The sequence below is a fragment of the Lissotriton helveticus genome, chromosome 2_2 (genome assembly GCF_964261635.1).
Source record: "Lissotriton helveticus chromosome 2_2, aLisHel1.1, whole genome shotgun sequence".
Taxonomy (NCBI): domain Eukaryota; kingdom Metazoa; phylum Chordata; class Amphibia; order Caudata; family Salamandridae; genus Lissotriton; species Lissotriton helveticus.
The window spans coordinates 422,620,329-422,646,285 of NC_136060.1; the positions used below are offsets into that span (position 1 = coordinate 422,620,329).

Sequence of the window (25,957 nt, forward strand, 5' to 3'; positions counted from 1 at the left end):
CAGATTTGGGTGGCCAGCCAGGGGTGGCATAATACATGCTGCAGCCCCTGGTAGGCCCTGGGTACACCTATGCCCTGGATACCTAAGGTATACTGTACAGGGACTGATAAGGTGGCCCAGTACCAATTAGTAAATGCACCTAAGGTACATGCTTGTCAATTTAGAGAGAGAACAGCTAGGCTGTGGGTCTGATTAGCAGGCCCACAGCCAGGGAAAGTCGTAAACCAGTGAAGCAAAAAGCAAAAATCTGGGGTGGCCATGGGATTGCAGACCCCACTCTCCTACATAACCCCCCCCCCAAACTTAGGGACATTAAACTAACCTTGACCAGGTGAGTCTTCTTGTTCTAAGTGGAAGTACCTGGAGAGACCATCTGCATTACCATGGTCAGTCCCTGGGCGGTGCTCCACTGTAAAGTCCATCCCCTGTAGGGAAATGGACCACCTAAGAAGTTTGGGGTTTTCACCCTTCATTTGATTTAGCCATAAGAGGGGCTTATGGTCGGTCTGAATCTTGAAGTGAGTACCAAACAAGTATGGCCTCGACTTCTTCAGGGCCCAAACCACAGCAAAGGCCTCCCTCTCAATAGCTGACCAACGTTTCTCTCTAGGGGTCAGCCTTCTACTTATAAAAGCAATGGGCTGGTCATGACCATCAATATTCAGCTGAGATAGAACAGCTCCCACACCCAACTCAGAAGCATCTGTTTGGACAATGAAAGGTTTGGAGTAGTCTGGACTCTTGAGAATAGGTGCAGTGCACATGGCCTGCTTTAGGTCATCGAATGCCTACTGACAGCTAACTGTCCACTGAACTTTCTTTGGCATTTTCTTACTTGTCAGGTCATTAAGTGGAGTCACAATGGTTCCATAATTTCTGACAAATTTCCTGTAGTAACCAGACAGGCCAAAGAAGGCTCTGACCTGTGTCTGGGTGGTTGGAGGAGCCCAGTCCTTTATGGCCTGTATCTTGCTCTCCAGAGGTTGAACTTGGCCTCCACCTACAAGGTGGCCCAAGTATACAACTTGACTCTGCCCTATCTGGCACTTAGTAGCCTTGATAGTGAGGCCTGCCTTTTGCAGGGCCTCTAAAACTTTCCTCAGGTGGATCAGGTGATCCTCCCAGGTGGAGCTAAAGACAGCAATATCATCTAGATATGCTGCACAAAAGTCATCCAACCCAGTGAGAACTTGGTTCACCAACCTTTGAAAAGTGGCAGGGGCATTTTTCAAACCAAAGGGCATCACCACAAATTGGTAATGACCTCCTGGGGTAGAAAATGCTGTCTTGGCCTTGGCATCCTCAGCTAACCTGATCTGCCAATAACCAGCTGTCAGGTCAAATGTACTTAAGAAAGTTGCAGAAGCCAACTTGTCTATCAGCTCAACTGCCCTAGGTATTGGATGGGCATCTGTCTTAGTGACAGCATTGAGACCCCTGTAGTCTACGCAAAACCTCATCTCTCTCTTACCATCCTGGGTGTGAGGTTAGGCGCTAGAACTACAGGACTAGCCCAAGGGCTCTCTGAGGGTTCAATGACTCCCAATTCCAACATCTTTTGTACTTCAGTTTTTATGCAGTCCCTGACGTGGTCAGGTTGCCTGTAGATTTTACTCTTTATAGTCAGACTGTCTCCAGTGTCCACCTCATGTGTGCACCGGTTTGTCTGACTGGGGGTCAGAGAAAACATTTGTCTGAAGGATTGAAGGACTTGCTTACAATCCTTTTGTTGATGCTCAGAGAGGCTGTCAGAAAAGACTACACCATCTACTGACCCATCATCAGGGTTCTGAGTGAGCAGGTCTGGGAGAGGGTCACTCTCTTCCTCCTGTCCCTCATCTGTGGCCATGAGCAAGCCCATGTCCTCCCTGTCAACAAATGCTTTGAGCCTATTCACATGAAGTACTCTGTGAGGGCTCCTGGGAGTTCCCATGTCCACCAAGTAGGTGACTTCTCCCTTTTGTTCCATGATGATGTGGGGTCCAGACCATTTGTCTTGGAGAGCTGTTGGGGCCACTGGCTCCAACACCCACACTTTCTGTCCTGCATGGTAAACAGTTAGGACAGCCTTTTGGTCATGCCAAGCTTTTTGAAGTTCTTGGCTGGCCTCCAGGTTTTTAGATGCCTTCTCCATGTACTCTGCCATTGTGGAGCGGAGACCAAGTACATAGTCCACTATGTCAAGTTTAGGCTTTTTGAGAGGTAACTCCCATCCTTCCTTCACAAGACATAGGGGTCCTCTTACAGGATGTCCAAACAAAAGCTCAAAAGGGCTGTAACCAACCCCCTTCAGTGGGACCTCTCTGTAAGCAAACAGAAGGCAGGGTAAAAGGATGTCCCATCTTCGCCTAAGCTTTTCAGGTAACCCTTTTATCATCCCTTTGAGGGTCTTGTTGAATCTTTCAACAAGCCCATTGCATTGTGGGTGATAGGGTGTGGTGAATTTGTAATTGACACCACACTCCTTCCACATAGCAGTCAAGTATCCTGACATGAAGTTTGCACCTCTGTCAGAGATCACCTCCTTAGGGAACCCCACTCTGGAGAAAACTCCAACCAGGGCTCTAGCCACAACAGGAGCTGTAGTGGTCCTAAGGGGAATAGCTTCTGGATACCTGGTGGCATGATCCACTACCACCAGTATAAATCTGTGCCCAGATGCTGTTGGGGGGTCCATTGGTCCAACAATGTCAATCCCCACTCTCTCAAAGGGAACCCCCACCACAGGTAGTGGTATAAGGGGGGCCTTTGTTGTGCCACCTGATTTGCAACTGGCTTGGCAGGTGACACATGAGCGACAAAACTCTTTAGTGTCCTCAGACATATGGGGCCAGTGAATGTGTGGGGCAAGCCTGTCCCAAGTCTTGTTCTGGCCTAAGTGACCTGCAAGGGGAATTTCGTGGGCTAAGGTGAGAAGGAAACCTCTAAGAGACAAGGGGATGACCAGCCTCCTGGTAGCACCAGGCTTGGGGTCTCTTGCCTCAGAGTATAGGAATCCATCGTCCCAATATACCTTATGGGCACCTGTAGCATTCCCTGCAGCCTCAGCAGCAGCCTGCTGTCTGAGGGGTTCAAGAGAGGAACAGTCTAACTGTGCCGGCCTCAAGTCTGCCCTGGAAGGTCCCCCTGTCCCAAGAAACTCAACCTGTTCAGGCTCAAGTTCTTCTAGGACAGTTCCTTCTGGGGTCTTGGGGTCAGTCTCCTGAGAGAGCTGATCCTCCACCTGAGGCAGGGGGGAAGGGTCAACCTTACCCCTACTGCTCTTTCTCTTGGGTAGTGTCTGGTCCATTCTTCCAGGATCCAGCACTAGTTCAGCTGGGCATTTCCTGGCCTGTGACCTAGTCACAGCAAGGACATGTGCTGATAAACCTAACATGTCCACATGAGTCCTGTACTCCACATCTGACCATAGGGAGGATTCCAAATCATTGCCCAAAAGACAGTCCACTGGGAGGTCTGAACTAACAACAACCCTTTTGAGGCCATTTACCCCTCCCCAGGAGAAATTAACAAGTGCCATACTATGGGAGGTAGTGGCATTGCTAGCATTGGTCACCAGGTAGTCTGAACCCAGTATTACCTGGTCAGGGTCCACAAAGTTTGGTGTCACCATAGTGACACTGGCACAAGTGTCCTTGTAGGCCTGAGCCATTTTTCCATTGATCAAAGGCGTCTGCCTGTACTTGCCCAGAGTACTGGGACTTATTGTAGGGGTCATATCCATGTCCCCAGTACAAACAAGAACAGCCTGAGTAGGTATCCTGACTAAGTCAGAACCCGCCTCAGTTTCCAGGGTTAACCCCACTATAGCCTTGGGAGGATTACTACCACTACTAACTGTACTAGGAGGTGCAGATGCCTTAGGGGCAGTAGTGGTAGGAGTTGGGCCTTTCTTGGTGCACTCACTAAACCAGTGAGTATTACTTTTACAGTATTGGCACCATGGTTTCTTCTGACCATTATTCTTCTTCTTTTGGGAATTCTGGGACCCACCCTCTTTAGATTGTTGGGGCCCTGTTGAAGACTTCTGGTCATTTTGCTTATTCTCATTACCCTTGGGATCTGCTTTCTTCTGGCCACCACCCTGGTTCTGGTTCTGCTGCTTGACCCTTGTCCTGGCCCATCTGTCTGCCTTCTTTCCCAATTCTTGGGGAGAGGTCAGATCTGAGTCAATAAGGTGCTGATGCAACAACTGATTTTGACAATTACTTAAGATTTGTTCTCTCATAATTAGATTATACAATCCTGTGTAATCAGTAACTTTACTTCCCATTAACCAGCCTTCAAAAGCCTTAGTGGCACAATCAATAAAGTCAGCCCATTCCTGAGACTGAATTTTCTGGGTGTCTCTGAACAGCAACCTGTACTGCTCAGTTGTTAAGCCAAACCCATCAATCAGTGTATTCTTCAGGACTTGGTAATTGTTAGCATCCTCAGCTCTAGTAGTGAGGAGCTTATCTCTACCTTTACCTTCAAAGGAGAGCCACAATATAGCTGCCCACTGACTCTGGGGGATGCACTGGACAGTGCAGGCCCTCTCCAAAGCAGTCATCCATTTGTGGATGTCATCCCCTTGTTTAAAGGGGGGCACTATTTTACTCAGGTGTCTTGTATCAAAACTCCTGTCTTTATCCTTGGGGATATTGCTGCCACCAGTGGGGACTACCCCACTCAACTGTTGCTCTCTAGCGAAGGCAAAATTCTCCTTGGCAAGGGCAAGTTCTTCCCTCTGGATCCTTAGATTAGCCTGTTTTATCCTTGCTTCATGTTTTCTCCTCTGAGGGGAAGTCATTCTCCTCTGGGGAGAAGTCATTCTCCTCTGAGAAGAGGCATGAGAGCGCACAGATCTACTGGAGTCCCTAGAATGAGACCTATCTCTTCTAACTCCAAGGTTAGGCCTGCTTAGGGTTAGTACTGGGGGTCCCCCAGATCCTTCCCTATGTAGGTCTAGGTTGGCCCTAGTAAGTCTGCTGACTAGCTCAGGACCATTGTCTGCCTCATCCCCAGAGACTTCCTCTTCTTCCTCCTCCTCTTCTACATCTACTGTGTCATGGAGGTCTGGATCACCAAGGGCACCTTCTAAGGGGGGCATGCTCTCATCTGTATGAGAAGCCTTTCTAGCATCATAAGTCTCTAAGAGACCTAACAGAAAAGGAGTGGTAGGGTTAGAACCCTGTTTCAATTTCCTGGAGGTACACAATTGTCTCATCTCCTGGAAACTGAGAGCTGCATATCTGAAAAGGACCTGTGGAGGGTCACTAACCACTAGGGGAGTCTCTGTGGACTCTCCATGGGTAGACATGCTTCTAGTGTTGTGTAAGTGATGCACCTACCTACACTATGGGTTTTCCTACTGATCCCTTGCTAAGAGTTGTAGTCAGGGTGTGCTAGGCCCTTTCTACTACAACAGCTGGTTCAGTAGAACTCAGAGTATTTCTAAGCTTGTTATATGTACCTAGAGTACCTTATGTGATCTTTCAAATTATATTTTCAAGATTATACGTGGTAAAACAACAGCAAGCTCAAATCCCAACCGCTGCACACCAATGTGAGAAGTTGGCCTGATATATGATGCTCACCAATTCTAGTGATCACCTTGTATCTGTCCAAACAACCCCTTATGGTGATTGGTTGTAAGTCAACCTTATAGACCAGCTATCCTAGTAGCGTGGACAAAAGCAGTCTTTAGGCTAAACTCTTTTGGCATGTGAAGCCAGCTGTTTTACAAAGGAAAATTGACACGACGCACAGCAAATGTGGTACAGCTGTGTATTTGTGGTTCTGGGTGCAAACACAGTATCGTCGCGTATCCCACGGCGTACACTGTAAACAAATGGGTAGTGGGATCAGTGGATCACTGTCCCATCCTGTGTTGCACACCTTAATTCCTCTTCCAAAAAAAGAGGTTCCAAACTTGTTTTCAACGTTTCAATTATGCTTTTATTCAGCAAAAGTTTCTTGATTTGCGTTTTTACACAAAATTGTTCATCATTTTTTAGACATTTGTGCGGTTTCTCTTTATATGTTTAAACATATCAACACTGTCCTTTTAAAGCACCCCGGTTCGCAAGATGGCGGAAGCGCGATACCAGCTTAGAGACCGAAGCACGAACTAACAGAATACGCGAGTCCTAACGACAGAGCCACACTATCCTTTTCCCTGACGAAGAGGCGGTAAGCCTCGAAATGCATTGGATGGCTTTAAAAGGACAGTGTTGATATGTTTAAACATATAAAGAGAAACCGCACAAATGTCTAAAAAATGATGAACAATTTTGTGTAAAAACGCAAATCAAGAAACTTTTGCTGAATAAAAGCATAATTGAAACGTTGAAAACAAGTTTGGAACCTCTTTTTTTGGAAGAGGAATTAAGGTGTGCAACACAGGATGGGACAGTGATCCACTGATCCCACTACCCATTTGCCAGCTGTTTTACCACAATATAACCCCTTGAATACCAGATGAAAGGACACCACACAGGTTGTTATGAAAATAAACAATATATTTATTATTAACAACACCTCTGAACTCTTTATGAGATCAGAGGGCTAAGCACATGACAATACTAAAAAGGAAATACGAGTTCGCACAATATTTACACGTGTGCCTTAGGGGCACGACAAACCATATACTCAAAACAATGGAATGCGAGGAAAGAAAGTACTGTAAGGAGATCCAGAGGCTGGAGGATCGGTGGGACTACGCTACGAACTAGGTAAGTAAGGAGCAGGTGGCCCACGGGACTCACGTGCAGAGTGGAAACTCTCACGCGGGATGCGTACCAACGTCTATGGATGCAACAGTTTACAAAGTTACGGATTCCGGACGAACCCGGCTGGATGGAGGGAAAACAACAGTGGACCTGGACACTAGGATAGTGAACACAGACTTCAGTACCTAGAAGCTTTAGTTACCTAACCCACAGGCTGCGGGTGCATAGGGCTGAAGTAGTGCTGCGATTGGACCCACAACCTGGCAAATTCACAACCTCCATCTGAGTCGGACCCGATTAAAGGTGATGCTGACCTTAACAGATGGTTGAATGCCTCGCTTGATGCCCTCATTCCTGTGAAAATCTTACAGAAGAGGGAGAAAAGAATTGGTTCTGCTCCTTGGTTCACGGCTGAGCTCCGCCTGCTTAAAAAAGGATGTAAGAAACTGGAAAGGGCTTGGAGGAAGAAATTTGATGCTGCCAAGCGTAGGGACTACTGGATAGCGATCAGAGGCTATAAAGCAGCCCTCCGCTCGGCAAAAGCACAATTCTTTGAGGAACGAATACAACTTGCCTCAAACTCCTCCAGGGAAACTTTTAAGGTGGTGCAAGAACTCCTCAAAGTCCCCGAACCAGCAGCCACCCACGATCCTCAGAAGTGCAAGGAGTTGGCCGATTTTTTTAACATTAAAATTGTGAATATACCCCAGGTCGTTAAACCTCAAGGGATCCAAGAAGAGCTCCCCTTAATTCAGGGGAAAGAGTGTCCCATCTCCCTGGACACGTTCGGCCCAGTTTCAGAAGTTGAAACGTTAAAAGCCATAGCTTCCATAAAAAGCGGCTCCCCTATGGACCCAGTCCCTTTTAAAATTTTAAAGCAAGCAGCAACCGCTGTGGTAGGGCCCATTACGGACCTGATAAACGCCTCTTTTTCTCATGGTCTGGTGCCACCCACCTGGAAAAAAGCCGTGGTCAAGGCATTGTTAAAAAAATCTAATCTTGACACGACGGAGTTGGCCAACTACAGGCCCATCTCTCTGTTGCCAGGTCTCAGCAAAATTGCTGAGAAGCTTGCAAATCATCGACTGTCCAACTTTCTAGAGACGAATGGTCTGCTCCGAGACTCGCAGACCGGCTTCCGTCCCGGCCAAGGTACTGACACGGCCCTCCTGGCAGTCGTTGAAGAATCCAGACGCATCTTAGATTCGGGAGGATCAGTGGCAGTGATCCTCCTGGATCTGAGTGCTGCGTTCGACACCGTGAACCATCGGGTGTTGACTCAACGACTGTCAGAGGTGGGTGTGGCAGGGGCCGCTTTGAAATGGCTTTGCTCATTTCTTGAAGACCGGTCTTACCAGGTCTGGGAAGGTAGCAACAAGTCTCCATCCATCTCTCTCCAGTGGGGGGTGCCGCAGGGCTCGTCCCTGAGCCCGACATTATTTAATGTCTACATGGCCCCCCTGGAGGATGTGGTGACCCCCTATAACATCAAGATCATCAGCTACGCTGATGATACTCAGCTGGTGGTCGCCCTCCCTCAACTGGTGGAGAACCCTGACTTGTTGCACTCATGCTTGGTGGATGTCTACACCTGGATGAGCAGCTCAGCCTTGAAGCTGAACGGCTCTAAAACAGAGATTATGTTGCTTGGAAACAAAGCTCCTCCATTGCCATTAACATGCTGGCCAAGTTGTATGGGTGACCTCCCAACCATGAAAGTTGAGATTAAGAGCCTGGGAGTCTGGCTGGAGCAAGACCTCTCCTTTAGAACTCACGCTAAAAGAACCGCGGGAGTATGTTTTGCCCTGCTGCGGGCCGCGCGTAAAATTCTCCCGCTCCTCCCTTTTTCATCGAGGAAGTTGTTGATTCAGGGTTTGATAACATCTCGCCTAGACTATAGCAATGGCCTTTTTCTGGGCGCCCCTGAATCTACTTTCAACAAACTTCAGCAGGTGCAAAACGCGGCGGCCAGACTACTTATGGGCATCCCCAGAACAGAATCTGCTAGACCCGCTCTCAAGGCTCTGCACTGGTTACCGGTGCGGGAGAGAGTGAAGTTTAAGGCACTATGCATCGCACACAAAATTCTTCAGGGCAGCGGACCACCTATCCTGAGGAATTTGGCAGTGCCTTACAAAGCGAACAGAGCGCTGAGGTCCGACCAGAGTTGTCTGCTCCATGTCCCGAGAGTAAAAAGATCGCGCACGGGCGGGAGACGATTTTCTGTGCACACAGCAACGCTCTGGAACTCTCTGCCCCTAAAACTTCGTGCTGAGACCTGCACCCTGCGCTTTCGCAGGGGCTTGAAAACACATCTGTTTCCTGTGTGAGTCGATCCAACTATCTCATGGTCTCACGGTTGATGCACTGTTCAAAGCGCCGGGATGCCTCAGGGTAGCTGTGCGCTATATAAGTTTTAATAATAATAATAATAATAATAATAGTGTCGGGTTTGCTGCGTTGATCCCGGTGATGCCTGAAACAAGAAGTTGCTGGCAGGCAGCCAGATGGAGGAGTCCGGTGGTTCCAAGGATGGAACTGGGAAGAAGGAAGTCCTGAAAAGGAAGGGGACAGAGTCTTGGTCACTAGCCAGTGACGGTGCTGGAGCCAGGAGGGAACCAGGAGCTGTCGCCGCGTTCAGGTGAAGGAGGGGTCACTTCTCTCTGTAGCTGCGCGGACCAGGAGCTGCTCTTCACGACCAGGCTGGAGGCACTAGCTGTCCCACGTAGTCTGCTGCTGTTGGCGGTGTCGGATCGTCGATCTGGACAACAGGCCTTGGCTAATGCAAGCCACGCGGTGGAACAAAGATGGCGTCTGGTGTGGACCAGGAGGGTCCGGGGTGCTTCTCTTTCACAAGGAAGCAAGGGCCAGTCTGGGGGACCAGACTAGCAGTGTCGAAATCTTCGGGTCGTCGTCTCAGAGGTCACTAGCCAGCCGGCAAGTGACCAGACAACAGGAAAGGCAGCAACCAAGCAAAAGGGCCCCACGCAGATCACGGGGATGCTGGGGGGCTGGTCTTTGGTGCAGGAGCTGCGTCGGTGTGGGGCTTCTCAGTCCCCAATGCACTTACTCGAGGAACCCTCGGGGGTCGTGCTGGAAGCGCTGTGCAGGTTTCGTCAAGATGGCCGTCTCCACGTTGCTCGTCGCACCCACGAGTCCCAGCTGTGCTGTGGATGTGGGTAGAGGTCAGAGAGGTCTGGAGGTCCGGGTCTCGTTGAGCTGGGTCGTCGGATTCCTGGAAGGAAGGACTTGCAGCAAACCGCACAGAAGCTTGATGGTGCCTGCGAAGCAGGATGGTCACTCCCTGACCATAGGGGAGATTTTTCAGTCTTCTGATGTTCAGGAGGTCGAAGGTCAAGAGTTTCTTCGTGGAAGTTGTCAAGATTAATCTAACTGGGAATGGGACCAGCTCCTACCTTTATCCGGCTAAAGGGGGCTGCACTACGACTAGGTCCCTCCTCTGGGTGGGACCAGGAAGGGGGGTGGCTACACCCCCTTTCCTTTGTCCAGTTTCCCGCCAGAGCTGGGGCTGGAGTGCCCCAGCAACTGGTTGGAACCGGTGTATGCACAGGGCACTTTGTGTGCCCCAGGCATGTCTCATTCCTTTCAGCCTGGGCCTACCTAATACACAAAATCCTGTCTGGGGTGGTGCTAGCACCTCCCAAGGCAGGAAACCCTTTGTCCAAGCCCCCCTCGCTGGAAGGACTCCCAGCAGCAGGAGGTCAGACTTGTGTCTGTGGTGGCAGCATCCATTTTGTGATGCTGAGGCTTGAGTTAACTTTAACCGGGGTTCACAGTTACATACATGTCGTGTCCCTCTAGAAGGGTGGAATGCTAACCCCGTCACCAGAATTGGCGAGGGGTTAGTATTCCAATTCGTATGACACCTTACTCGACATGTTTTGATAATGCTATGCCAAAGTTAGCATTTGACCGTGAGGATCATAATGCACTTAAGAGTATATGGTAAAGCGTTATCATGGAACAGCTATAAGGACTTGGTTCCGCAAGCTGCAAACGGGCTCAGCTCATGCCAGAGAACCATCTCACATAATTCCAAGCACTCTGCCTTCAGGATTGATAAGGCCTGCCATAGGAGTGACTGATAGGAATATATGTGTCCATTTTAGGGTTAGATATAGGAATACTATATCTAAAGCAAAGGGTGATTACACCACCTTGCCCCAGCTGTCGTGCAGCCAGTTGTGTCAGATTTGGGTGGCCAGCCAGGGGTGGCATAATACATGCTGCAGCCCCTGGTAGGCCCTGGGTACACCTATGCCCTGGATACCTAAGGTATACTGTACAGGGACTGATAAGGTGGCCCAGTACCAATTAGTAAATGCACCTGAGGTACATGCTTGTCAATTTAGAGAGAGAACAGCTAGGCTGTGGGTCTGATTAGCAGGCCCACAGCCAGGGAAAGTCGTAAACCAGTGAAGCAAAAAGCAAAAATCTGGGGTGGCCATGGGATTGCAGACCCCACTCTCCTACAGTCGTTCCCGGCAATTACTGGACATGATACAGTATGTTCGTAGGGGGAACACGAACGGCTGTTTACATGTGCATTCTGGTGGCGAGAGACACTCGACTGAGTCCTCTTAGTGCTATGGCCACGATTAAACTCTATATCTCTGTGTGCTGTAAGTTTTCGGAGACTTTTAACGAAGATTATACGATTGTGGCTATTATTAGATATGGTATCCTTGCAGTTAAGGGGCTGAGTGAATAGGTCGTCACGCGTGCAGAGTGGTGGCGTGAGACACTCGGCTGAGTGTTCTCAGTGTTATGGCTACCATGAGTTCTTGACTGCTGTGTGCCGTTTGTTCTCGGATACTTTTTTTAAATAAAACAATGTATAGGCAATTTCGTTTTGTTTTATTTTTTACACACAAGTCCTTGTATTTTCAAACTTCGTCTTTGCTCTTAAACACGTTGCAGAAATGTAGATATTGTTGTGGTTTTTCAGTAAAATAAAGTGAATAATACTTAGCGTCCAAATCATGAATTATACAAATGGGTCCCGCCCTCACCTAATTGATGGTTTGTGCTGATTGGACCCAATATATATAGGACCCGTGTTTCAATGGTGCTTCTCGCGCGGTTTTCTACATACGGATGCTGACTAGAAAACGGGACCGGTTGCTGGATGGAGACACAGCGTTTTTCTTCATAATTGTAAGTTGCTGTGGTGAATCCGGTTGCTCTTGTTGCTAGGGAGGACATTGGTTACTGGGTATTTTAGACCAAAATAACTAACTGCTTTGCTAAAACTTTGTGTGCAATTTGTAATGCCCTAAAATGTTATACTTGCGCATTAAATGCGACTTGCCTACCGTATTCGAGGTATAGTTGACCTGTTTTCGTGTATTAGTGTTTATCTACACTTTCCGCATGTTAGGCAATTACGGATGGTGCTATGGCCTTTTACATTTCTGTGCCAATTCACTTCATTCATTTCCCACGCGGTGTGTTTTAATTATACAACCGTATGGGTATTGGCTTGTGTTGCCCAACTATATCAATGTGCCTACCTGTAAGAAGGGATATGATGGTTGAAGATGAAAATAAACAGGGACATGTTGTTTTTTTGTTCCTTTTTGTCGTTTTGTGGTTATGTAAAGGTGCTAACAAGGGAATTTTTTCAACAATTGGTTTGCAGGAGGTTGATCTCTCAAATTTTTGCACTTTTAGATCAACTAAAATAAATCTTTTCCTGCCGATATTATGATTTGTCCCATAAATTGGAATACAGTAATCAAAATACTACAAACGAAAAGCTACACGGATATTAGAGTTTGACAAATTCTCTTTATATAAACTTATTTAAAAGGGTACTGTTACAACAAATAAATAAAAATCTCATTAGAAACAAATGGACAAGAAATAAATGAATTGTTCTTCACTTCCACTTGTGTTGTAGTCCACTCTTGACTCAATGGTTAACAATGAATCTTGAACAATCAAAGACAATGATTCAAATGTCTAAATTAATTAAATTTGAAAGAGATGGACCAAAACGACTATTTGGTCCATCTCTTTCAAATTTAATTAATTTAGACATTTGAATCATTGTCTTTGATTGTTCAAGATTCATTGTTAACCATTGAGTCAAGAGTGGACTACAACACAAGTGGAAGTGAAGAACAATTCATTTATTTCTTCTCCATTTGTTTCTAATGAGATTTTTATTTATTTGTTGTAACAGTACCCTTTTAAATAAGTTTATATAAAGAGAATTTGTCAAACTCTAATATCCGTGTAGCTTTTCGTTTGTAGTATTTTGATTACTGTATAAAAATTCCCTTGTTAGCACCTTTACATGACACAACATTAGCCCAAGCTCGCAAGGGTATATTGGGTCACCCACCTTTCATTACCGTTTTGTGGTTATGGCCACAACTTTTAAGGTAATGATGATTTTAGATTTGCGAGTGCTGTAATCCTTGGCAGATCGTTTGGGACAGCGGAGTATTTGTTACAAACAGTATATTTTGTTTGTCTCTCTTTCCAGTAAAACATCCAGGGACACCTATCATAGTGTTTACCCGGCAATATCGTATCATTTACCAAGTCAGGACAACTAAATATATTGCAGGTAATTGATGGCATACTTTTAAGATTTATGGGTTTCTGTCATGGTATTGACAAACCAGCTAACTGTTTTGATGATTGGTCAACAATCTCCCTTCATATAAGGGTATTAATGGTGGATAATAACTTACCTTATTTTTGTTTTTGTATACAGCGAGTTCTATCCGAAATTACATTTCTGCTCTAGGTCTACTTTATGCTTTGTGTACACTGGCATTCATAATGTGAATAGGAAGTTTGTGGACTTCAGAACTTGTAGACAGGTATATATAAACCCTTTTCTTTAGATAATAGCACAGCGTTGGCTGACACATCTGTTATAGCCTCTTGTGCATGAATAAATGTGCGATATGTTATATTTACAGCTTGAATTCTGCACCAAAGAATCACGTGCGTTGTCTGTAGAGTACCTCACCGTTGTACCTTTGGCGTTTACAAACTATTTGTTGAGTTGTGTGTATTGTTTACGTATTGGTCAATCATCGCGATATACATGTGTTATCATGTGGGTTCACAGCCGGTCTCTGGTTGGTTTTAATAATAATAATGAACACAGTTAAGTTTTTAAAGCAGCATTTGTTTGCTTTTACGAAGTATCACTTTGCACACAATACTCTTGTGTCTCAAGGGTGTGATATATTCCTCTTCATTTGCTGGATTCTGATTGTTTTTCATTCTTCTCGCTTTCTCATTAGTTCTTATTTCATCTGTTTTTCTACTTTATGAGGTCGTCTTTCTGCTTCTCTTTTTCATTCATTTTTTTACCCCTTCTTTCTTCGTATTGTTTTGATTAGATATTGCACCTGGTGTTAGCTATGTGATTTCTTTTTTCCTTAGCAGCTTGAATTGAATATGTATGTACAAGTTTTATTGTTTCTTTGTCATCATATCAAAACTCTGAGGGTTGTAACAATGTCTTTGATACACCATGATGGAATACCATCTGAAATGTATTGTATGATAAATATCCCTTCCATGTTTGATCTTTGAGTTTCTATTGAATGTGACAAGAACTAGGACACTTGTATACACAGGATATTGATGTTAGAAGAGTGTATTGGTCTTATTGTAATGTGTTAATGAAATGCTTTTTAATTATGGATGCATATATCCTGATTATTGTATGGTTATATTTACAGCCCTGAGGAAGCCCAATCTGTGCGAAACGCGTTGGCTGTCATTGTTTTCAAGATATTGTATGAAGACTGCAATAAAAAATATTGGAAGAACATCTTGAAGGACCACTACTCTTTTTGTGAATGCATATGAACATTCTTCCTGAAAAAAACTTTGCTGATGTACTGTAATTTACCTGTTGCCTCTCTGTTCTCTATTTTGCCACACACCTGGGATGCGGGCTGTGCTTTTGGGGCTCCGCACTAGACAATCCGGTCTCCAGGCACAAAACCTAGTTCCACGCTCACACTGCGCTACCGGTGGGAATCCAGCAAACATCACGCACACATAAGAGGGCCCAGCTTTCCAGGTGACACAGGTAGATGGTGTGGGTCCTTCGCAAGAGTCCTTTGATGTCCTTGAGATCTCCAGAGGAAAACAGGGGGCAAGCCAACAAACCCTTGTAGAGCGCACTTCAGAGTGCCTCACAGAAGCAGTTAGTCAGCCCAGGCCAGCCACTATTCAGGAAGGGTGCACGATCCCTTCCAATGGCAGTAATCCACCTTGGACACAACAGATCCCTCTGGCAGTGCAGCTTGCAGTTCCAGGATTTCCTGTCCTACGTCCCCACAAGTGTATGTCTCTCCTGGTACCAGTAGTCATACTGTAGTGTGACTTTGAAGTTGGGTGTGGTTCAAAGGGTTTCCCTTTCTATCTATTCAGCCAGGCCCTCAAATGACAGAAGTCTGTCATTCCAGTCACATGCCTAATCTTTTAAGTTTTCTCTGGGTAATGCACAGATGTGCTCCCCCGGCCTCCAATGTGGACTGGAGTCAAAGTAAAATGCACAAAAAGAGTTTTAGAACAGAGAAATGCCCACTTTCTAAAAGTAGCATTTCAAAGTTTTTAATGGCAAATCTCACTTTATCAGAAGAAAGGGGTTGTGATTGTGAATCCAATGATAGGGAACATTATGACACTGCTCCCCTGTAAACCACTATTGCAGCTTGAAGAAATCTCTGTCATTCCCCCATGATAACATATGGGAAGAGCAAACATCACAGGTATTGAAAACACACATGGGTATTCTTAACTACCTGGGCAGGGAAAACACAAGTGTCCCTGCCCTGCCCATCACCTACCACTTGCTTTACCCCTTAAGACTTACCCCAGGGATGCCCTAGTGATAGTGAAAGGTCCTCTTAGAATTGGCCAGTGGTTTAGGAAGGTCGACCTGAGCATAAGTACAATTACGAATACACAGGCCTGCAATTGCAGGCTTGACACATGGTTAAAAACCGCATAGATGCAAGTGCACATCCACAAACCTGCAAAGGCAGGCTAGGTGCATGTTTAAAAACATCAGGTAAGTACCACTTCCTAACATGTATAGGAAGTGTGTGCGTACTTTCCCAATGCATTTACAGTGTGAAAGTGCCCAGAGCCCTAAGGCAAAAAAAGAGAATCAACAAAACCACTGAGGAAAAAAAGCAAAAGGTTTAGGGAAACACTACCAAAAATGTGTCCGGTCTAACAGTTAGCTTCACACCGGTGATCAGAGTTTCTGAAAAGTCATCCTTTCTCAATACATTGCATAGTACGAACACTGGGGTCCCTCATTAGGTAGAAATATACTGTAACCATTGCCGCTGGAGTACTCGTTGGGGGGGGATGGTGTGGCTGTCCTCACACAGCAATAGATATTGTTGCCAGTGTTCAAATAAGGACACTGTTGTGATAAGTTGACCAGCTTTATTTCACATCATACACCATCAGAATTTCCAGTCAGCTGAGAGGCAGCTGTCATTAGACTCTTACATCTGACAGTTGCAAGGAACATTCCAAAGGGAGGTAAAGGAAGGGCGAAAGGAAGAGTAATTATAACAGTAATCCAATGCTATCCTTTGGCAGAGGTTGGCCTTGTAGTTCTGAAAAACAAAATTAAGTGTTTTTCACTACCCAGACATGTAAAACTTAAAAGTACATGTCCAACTTTTTAAATGCACTGCACCCTGCCCTTGGGGCTTTCCAGGCCTACCTTAGGGGTGACATATGTATTACAAAGAAAGGTTTGGGCTTGGCAAAAGGTTTATTTTGTGAGGTTGAAATGGCACTTACAACTGCACCCACAGGCTGCAATGGCAGGCCTAAAACATTAGGGGGCTACATAAATGGGTGGCTCAAAGAGTGGTGCAGCTCCACTGGTAGCATTTAAAGGCACCTTTGTACATGTAATACCATTTCACTAGAGAATTAAATATAGCAATTGGGTGTATGCCAATTTAATCATGTTCAAACAAGAGAGCACAAGGACTTTAGCACTGGTTAGCAGTGGTAAAGTATCCAGATTTCTTAAGCCAACAAAGACTAAGACTCAGCAAAAACAGGATGAGTAAGGCAGGTCATGACCACTCGCGTTGAGGAAGCTGCAGCTCAAGTAAAATGTCTTCTCAAGCAGCAGAACGCTGCAACGCCCTCTGGTGCAACGCGTAGTGCCATTTGCGCTGCTTTTACAGCTACGTACAAACCCCGGTGATAATAATCTGTGCGAGCAACGCGAATAACAGACTCTGATGCTGGCGGAATTCCGCGGAGTGCAGTCGAGTTTTTCCGGCACTTGGTGGAGTTTTTCTGGCACTTGGCCAAGTTCTGCGGAGTAAAACTCTGCAAACTTCATCCAGACCTACTCTGTAGGGCACGTCTTTATTCTTCAGAGTGCAACCGTTAAACGCACACCCTGCGTGATAAACGTTATTAACCACACCCAGACAGACCCAACTGATTGCATCATTCTCCTATGGAGTTCATCAGGGACTGGAAGGGGCCAGCTGCTCATATGCACAAGACACAACAAGTCCCATAGCTACGTTGGGAAATCCCTTTCCACTGCCTTGTAGTGCAGAGTTATAGCCTGTGTGTTAAGTTTTGAGGAAGATGTTTTTTTTTTCAGAGGTTTATATAGCGCAAACTTGACCCGAATCAGTTATCAGAGCGCTTTACATAGCACCAGTTGCATTACATGAGGACACATTAATTTTTGTCAGGCACAGGGAGATTAAGTGATTAGCCCAGAATCACAATGATTGTTTCAGATGTGGATATACTGAAAAATTGGCACCGTTCTGTCCCATCTGGGAAAGCCCCATCCATCCCACCACGTGTGCTATAAGAGGGTATATAAGCCTTGTTTTCCTCCTGTTTGTGGTGAGTCTCTCGATCAGTGATGTAGTTGTTCTTTATAGGACTATTGCTGTGCTTGTCTTCTGTAATTCCCTTTTTATGTAACCCCTTGTTGCTTGTGTGTTCAACATAGCCCCAGGTGGGCTATTGCCATACTGGACTTTCAGGACTTCTCGGAGTATAGGCCCTTTGTTGAATGGACTGTATTAGCAGAGCTAAGCAGTACCCTCAAATAAATATGAGAGTTAGTCAGAAGATGGAGTTTGCATTGTAAGTGGTGAACTTTAAAGATAAATATAGCACAATATGACACAGCAGATACTTTAAAAAACGACTGGTATTTTTGTTGCATCTTTAACTTAATCTCTCCTTATGCATAAATTTACTCAGTAGTGGCTCCTCTCTCTACACTTCTTATTGTACTCTTTGAAGGAATGATGAAATGCGATTTGTAAAGCCCTGAAGCTGCCCCCAGGCTAGCCGAACGATGGTATGAGTTCAGTGGAATATGATTTATTTGTGTCCCGGTGGTGGAGAGATGGATCTTTAGTCAAGGGAAGTTAGTTGTCCGAAGCAAGCATGAGATGAAAGGACTTACCAGTGGAATGGGCAGCAATATGGATTATGAGATAGGTGGCTTGCTTTCTTGTTCCTGCACTGCTCGTACTTTTGCCTTTCCTTCTTACTTGGGTGAGTAGAGGCGAGAATAGCGATATTGCATCTGTAGATCTTACCGCCAAGTAGAACATTGGCCAAGTATACACACCTACATCTCCCTTAGCTGTCTCTGGGTGGGCATGTGTAAGACTGTTCTATGCATTACACAGGACACTGGAGTATAATTTACCTACAAGCCCGCTAATGGTGCCCATCTCAGATGTGAAATGGGTTGTCCAGGCAGATAAAACGGCTCTCTAGAGTTTAACATATGCACCTTTGCTAGGTGTGACCACGTGCAAGCACAGGCCAGACAGTAAATCAGTGGAGATCGTCTTTCTAGGGCTAAAGTTAATTAGTGATTAGTGATCAGTTGGAAGAAAGCACATATAAGGTTTTAAACAGACACACACATGCAGGCGGCCTTCGACACCATATCCCACAGAGTCCTATTAAAGCGACTGGCGGGGATAGGTGTCGAAGGCCAAGCCCTAGGTTGGATCCAAAGCTATCTTGCGGGGCGAAGCTCCAGGGTCAAATCAGGACCTTTTTCATCAACGGCGATCAATAACGATAAGGGAGTGCCCCAGGGCTCAATTCTGAGCCCGACTCTATTTAATATTTACGTATCACCATTGCCCAAAATAATCAGGGACTTCGGCTTCGACACAGTGTTGTACGCCGACGACACTCAAATCCTCATAACCCTTGGCCCTGACCCATCAGAGACAAGAGTGAGATTCAGGAATTGCATGTTAGAGATAAAGGCCTGGATGACCAATAATTTCATGATGCTGAATGCAGGCAAATCCGAAATAATGCTTTTCGGCACTGCTAAATCCATCTGGTCTCAGGAGTGGTGGCCATAGGAACTCTGACCTTGCCCATCCCCGAAAATCACCGTTCGGAACTTGGGCATCACCCTGGACGACAAGCTGACCATGGCACCCCACATAGACAAAGTAGTCCACACCTGCATAGGCCTTATGAGAAGCCTAAGGAAAATATTCAAATGGCTACCCCTGCCTTACCGTAAACCACTGATACAAGGCCTAATCACCAGCCGCCTTGATTATGGCAATGCACTTTTGGCAGATGCGAATGAAGGTATACTAACTAAACTGCAGACACTCGAAAATGCAGCAGCTAGACTGACTCTCGACCTGCCCCCACGCACTCCCTCTGCCCCATGCCTGAAGAAACTGCACTGGCTCCCAGTCAGAAAACGCATAAGGTTCAAGATCTGCTGCTTAGTGCACAAATCAATAAATGGACAGGGCCCCAAATATCTAAAAAAACAAACTTCAGGGATACTGCCCGGAACGAACACTGCGCTCTTCAAACAAAAATCTCCTAAAAATACCAAGAGTTAGAAATGGAGATAGGAGCTTCTCGAAGGTTGGCCCTACGGCATGGAACTCCCTGCCTATGGCTTTAAGATCTAACCAGAATCATAAAATCTTCCGGAGAGAACTCAAAACACTACTATTTAAGGCAATGGCGTAATACCCCTTTTTCTGCATCTCCCATACCCTCTGTCAGCGCTATGAGACCGAATGGTGATATGTGCGCTTTACAAAAATAAATACATACATACATAGGAACATTGGTAAGGGGAAAATATCATCGTCCTCTTTTGAAGCTACTTCATTCTGTCATTCCTACCAAAGGCATTCTAAGCCTATGAATACTCAGCGGATCTACTCTTGGGCTAGTTCATAGTCAACAGAAGAGACACACTCCACCCCCTTAGAAACTACAGAGCCCCTGAGTATGATCCAGCTGGTTAAACTTTACCTGCCTGTGTTCTAAACATATAGAAAGAATCCATTTCAGACTAGTTAGCAATAGAAGTCATCATCTATGGTCATCTCATCCAATTTGTGTCTAGCCTCCAGAAGTAGTGACAGAGCTCGCTCCTTAGTTGTTAGATCAAATGTGTAAAAATGAATGGTCAAGGGGATCCAAAGCCTTCTGATAATGATCTCCAACTGCACCATACCACTAGAAGAAAAAGACTGGGGCATTCTTCCGTCATCTTCTTGATGACCAAAGTGATGAAGAGTAGTGTCTCGTATTAAATCCGAAGTGAGTACACTGCAATGTATACAGACCACTTACTTCAAAATGGAGACTTGCAAAAGATTATATCATTGATGTCACTGCCCACGTTTCTATCTTTGATCTACTGGATGGATTTGTGCTTTCTTCTGTCAGGCCAAGTGGTACCCAGGTATTGTGGTCCTGAACATTCTGTACTAATTCAGTCCTTCAGCTGGATCTGAGTTATGTTCCACTGGCACAATTAAGGTAATGAATATTACATGTAACACAAGACAAAGGAAGGGACATGCACTACCCCCTAGAATATGAGTCAAACCATGTACAAAAGGAATATAGTTAAACAGGTGTGAGTTAAAAAATAGTACACTTACTAAACTATTAAGAGCTTAAGAAGAGTACAGTGTGATCACAACAGAGAAAGTAGCTCAGCGTAAATAAACCCACTAGATGCAGCAGAAATTGGAATGCACACATGGGACTAGCAAGACAAACGGTCAGAACTAGAAGCTGAATGGATCACTGCAAGCAGAAAGATTCTAAAAACGGTAGCAAACATGCAAGACATCAAGGCAGAATAGAGAACAAACAAGGCAAAGCAAGCACATGGATACTAGGGACAGTAACAAGCAAGGCAAAGCTGGAGACTAAATATATCAAGATAAGTTCAAGGATCCGAGAAATTAAAACAAGCACGAGGAAGCAACTGCTGTGTAACCTAAAGAAAGAAAGGGGAGCCACAAGGAAATGACAAACACAATAAAAAGCAGTCAAATGTACATTGGGGAGGAGATGCAGGGCATATGGACAAAAACTCGAGGAATAAGCAATACAGCAGCAGGATCATAAAAATGGACACAAGAAAGGAACAAAAGAAAAGGGTAGTAGCAACAGAGTAAGAACAGAATGAAAAATATAGAAGCAAATTAGAAAGGAAGTAGCCCACAGGTAGCCAAGGCAGAAAACAGATGCAAATTGAAAAGTAAGTAAGGCTGGGAGAAACGGCAGTATAAATCGCAGAAACAGGAGAGTCTCATGCAGTAGCAATGCATAAATCACAGAAACAGGACAGAGTCTCATGCAGTAGCAATGCAAGAAATTGTCAGCAAATAAGCAACACGGCTTCCAGTACATAGAAGCTTATCAAGCAATGTATGAGCAAGCCTCAGTCACTCACAGCTGTTAAGTAATTCCAGGGAGCAACCAGGCTAAAGTGGAGTCACAGGTGTATAAATTCCATTCCCTCCTAAGTCTCAGAAGAGAGAGAAACCACTGTTGATGACTATCTGGATTCGCACAATTGAAGGAATTGCATAGTGGCTGTCTGGTCTTTTGTGGACACTTGCAGTGCATTTTGTAATCTATAGTCCATGAAACTAAATGTAGATTTTCCATTGTGCCCAAGATTGAAAGTGCATGCCAGCAGAAGTCATATGGGGACTTTGAGTGACTTATGGTGGTGATTTCTAGACTCTAGTTGGTATGTGCACAGTGCCTCCCAGAGGCAGAGAGACGGAATCATAATACTCATCTTTGTGCACCTGGCTGCAGATCTCACAAGACTTTAGCAGCATGATCCTGGGCAAGCAAGCAGTAAAGGAAGCTTGATGTGGCAGTTGTCACCATACAACTTAATCAAAGGTGTTATCCCCCTATTTAATGAAGCTCCCAATTATGAATGCCAAGAGTTTTGCATGAGGAGTGTCCTGGGAATACAGAAGGCACAGCACCTATGACCATCAAAAGAAAGGAAAAGCGTCTCCAACTGGAATTTTTAAACCACTGCAGTAAATATAGTCCCATGATATTGGAGCAGTCAGTGTTAATCGGGATGGACGATAGTGTAGCACCAGCCTACACAAACCAGCAGATGATTACAAGAACCAAAGTGCAAGCAGACCTGGAGTTCCAGGTGGTGTTTTTGACTGAGGATCCACTGTTATGACTTAGTGCAGGACATATTGTGTACATGCTAGGTGAAAACGTCTAAGAAGGGTATTTTTGGCATCTTAGCGGAAATGTGTTTGGGGGGCTGTCTTCGGTTTGGGCTACTGCTAATTGATCTGTCCTTTGTTTTTGACAAGGCTCAATTATCCAGTATTTGGGTGTCTTTCATAGATTCACATGCCTGAATCATTCCCCGTCGTCGAGACGGGAGCCTCCGGTATATAAAAAGTAATGTCCTAAAGACATACATAGAAAAGAATAGGCCCAAAGGTCTCACCTTAGTAGCCTATCCACGTCCTTTTGTAGGAAGGACCAAACAGAGCAGGCCCCAAGGGTCCCACCTTGGTGGCCTATCTGTGTCCTTTTGTAAAAAAGGACCAAATAAAGTACAACAGCCAATCAGCTACCACCTCATTCTAGAACCTTCCTGCCAGAAGCCCAAGTCTCTCAGATTTTCTACCGCACGTTGTGCTAGGGAGTCTCCACCTGAGTTCTCCTCAGGAATTTCTCTTTTTCTTCAAAAAACAACTTTTATTAGTCTCTAAAGTTATGTCTGATAGTCAGAAGAAAGGTCTTTTCCGGGCTTGTTCCTCCTGCAGCAAGAAAAGACTTCACATTGACGATAAACATGATAAATGTTTATATTGCCTTTACCCTCACCACCAGGCAAAGGACTGCAAAATATGTCGGACCTTCTCCAACAAGACCCTCAAGGACCGAGAAGGTCGACTTCTGTTGTGGCTCAACAGGCTCAAGACCAAGACTGATGACTTGGTATCCGAAGGTGAGAGTGTGCCTGGAGTGTCGCAATTTTCCTTGAAGAGGCCAAGGGTTTCTTCCCCTAGCCCCACAGACACCCCTCCTATGAAGACTTCTAAAAAGTCCTCAGAGGGCAAGCCATCTGTGTCTGGCAAGGACCTGCCTGTCCCAGGGAAACAGCCACTGGTCCCGGCGACAACGACGACGGCGTCGATGGTGCATTCAGCACAGAAAACCGTCTCGACGTCGACGACTACAGTGTCGACGACGACGGCCTCATCGGCTTCCTCCTCGTCGACGAGGACTACGCCTTCATCGTCGGCGAGTAGACCTACGCCGTCGACCATCCCGGTCACTCCATCGACGACGAAGATCTCGTCGTCGACGACGAGACAGTCGTCGAAGGCGTCGACGACGACGACACCATCGACGAGGACAACGCCGTCGACGAAGTCTACCTCGTCGACGAGGATCATCCCGTCGACGGTGGGAAAGCCGTCGACGACGAGTACACCGTCGACGGTGGGGACTTTACCGTCGACGAAAATGACGTCGAAGAAGACATCGTCGTCGCAGCCACCGTCGACGACAACTAAATTATCGTCGACGAGCATATCTACCATGGCACCGTCGCTTTCGACGTCGACAGGACCCTGGAAGGAGTCTGCACTCCTCTCCCACGCCATGGATGCTTTTCCACCGCAAGTGAGCCATGTCACTGTGAAAATTACTAAACGGCCTATTACGCCGCACCAGATCTCGCCCGGTAGGATACAACAACTTCCTCCGGCCTGTATACTACAAGGTCAAGAGTCGGACGAGGACTCCTTTACGCAGGCTACTAGTCCATCGGACCTAGTCCTGAAATGCCAAACCACGGACGAGGAACCTGAAGAGGAGGAAGACCTTCCACAACAACAGGACCAGCCTCCGCCCCAGGCACAGGTTACTCCTATGGTGTGTCTCCCCGCATCCATTGTCTCGGACCTACAATTCCTCATACAGGATTATAAGGAAAGGTTCCCGGAGAAACATTCTGCGTCAGCTCCTCCAGCTGCACAGGCGCCAGCTCCTTCATCTCGCCATAGACCAACTCCACTGGTCATTGAGAAGACACAGGTTCCGATTCAGGACGCTCCCTCATCTGACGATGAGGAGAGGGAACAGGAGGAAGGTGAAGTCGATGACGACCAGTCGGACCCGGATGCAGATCAAGATTATGTGGCACATTCTCCAGCCTCTCCGGATCCGCAGACCTCGGAGTCTCCACCTGCAGACATCGGTGGATTCCACAACATCATTGAGCGGGCGGCTAAGAGGTTCCATATGTCCATGGAAACTCAGGAAACGGAATGCTTCCTTTATGACTTCAAGGAGCCCACTAGGAAGACTTCAAGATCAATCCCCATAATTGACTACATTTGGAAGCAGGGCAAACAAATCATGCAAGCGCCTGCCTCTATACAGGTGGTGGTGCCCAGGCTTGATAAGAAATACAAGGCCACCTCCACGGCACCGGCATGCCTGACAGGTCACCCCAAACCAGATTCCGTGGTGACTCAAGCGGCGCAGAAGAACTCTCGCAATCCATCCTCGCCTCTATCAACGCCACCTGATAAGGAGGGCAGGAAACTGGATGCCGTTGGCAAACGCTTTACTACCACTTCAGCCATGACGGTCAAAGTGGCTAATTCGATAGCCCTCCTGGGACGTTACAATCGCCAACTCTGGGCGGACATTGCACCCTATCTAGCAGATCTGCCGGAGGATGTCAGAGAGGAGGCACATTCACTTCTATTGGAAGGACAGACCTCAGCCTCAGAGCTCATCGATTGTGCCATTGACGCCGCCATGACTGGTTTCCGGCAATTGGCAGGAGCTGCAGTCCTGAGGCGGCAGGGCTGGCTCAAGGCCACCACTTTCCGCCAGGAGGTGCAAACCAGGATATTAGATATGCCTTACGATGGCCAGCATCTGTTTGGGGAACAGATTGACGCAGCCCTTACCACCATAAAAAAGGATACGGATACTGCCAAGGCTCTGGGTACTTTACAATTCCGGACCCAGTCCTTTCGTGGCAACCGGGGAAGAGGTCAACCTGCATACAAAGGTTCCTATCAGAATAGGTCTTCGTACACATATTCACAGTCCAAGCCGCAGTTTCAGCAGCGACAACCTCAACAAGGCCGACAGTCTTCCTACGGCAAGTCCAATTACCGAGGAAGAGGCCAAAAACGACCTGCTGGCAATAGACAATGACTTGTCTCCCTCGCTAGCCCCTCCACCACTACATTCTTTAAAACTTGGAGGGAAACTGAAATACTTCCATCGCAATTGGCAAACTATAACAACGGATCGGTGGGTACTCCAACTCATTCGATTTGGACATTCCCTAGAATTTACCTCTATCCCCCCAACTACGCCACCGTGCCAGCGATCACACAGGCACCTACGATTGCTTCTTCAGGAAATAGCTTCCATGCTGCAGAAGGGAGCGATAGAGAGAGTTCCACGGGCCCACAAGAATCAGGGTTTCTACTCTCATTTCTTCCTAATCCACCAAAAAGGAAAGAAATGTCGCCCAATCCTGGATCTCAGGGCACTCAACGTGTTCCTAAAGAAACAATCGTTTCGTATGGTGACTCTGCAAGAAATCCTTGGGCTGCTGGACAAAGGGGACTACATGACGTCCTTAGACCTCCAGGACGCCTACTATCATATCCCTATTCTCAAAGGGCACAGGAAGTTCCTCAGGTTTGCGGTGGCAGGACAGCACTACCAATTTTGGGTTCTTCCATTTGGCCTCAAATCGGCCCGAGGATCTTTACCAAATGCCTCTCACCAGTAGCGGCATTTCTTCGTCAACAAGGCCACCAGGTGTTTCCATACCTGGACGACTGGCTGGTGAAGGCACCGACGGCAGCCGCCGC

At 46.3% G+C, this 25,957-nt stretch overlaps 1 long non-coding RNA gene across 1 annotated transcript in view; it reads left to right on the plus strand.

The window, feature by feature from the left end:
• LOC144821864 (uncharacterized) overlaps positions 1–14,538 on the plus strand; it is a 192,233-nt gene extending 177,695 nt beyond the window's left edge. The window contains exon 2 of the long non-coding RNA XR_013608479.1: positions 13,228–14,538. This is a non-coding gene — a long non-coding RNA (uncharacterized LOC144821864). The remainder of the gene's footprint in view (positions 1–13,227) is intronic.
• The last annotated feature ends 11,419 nt before the right edge of the window (positions 14,539–25,957 follow it).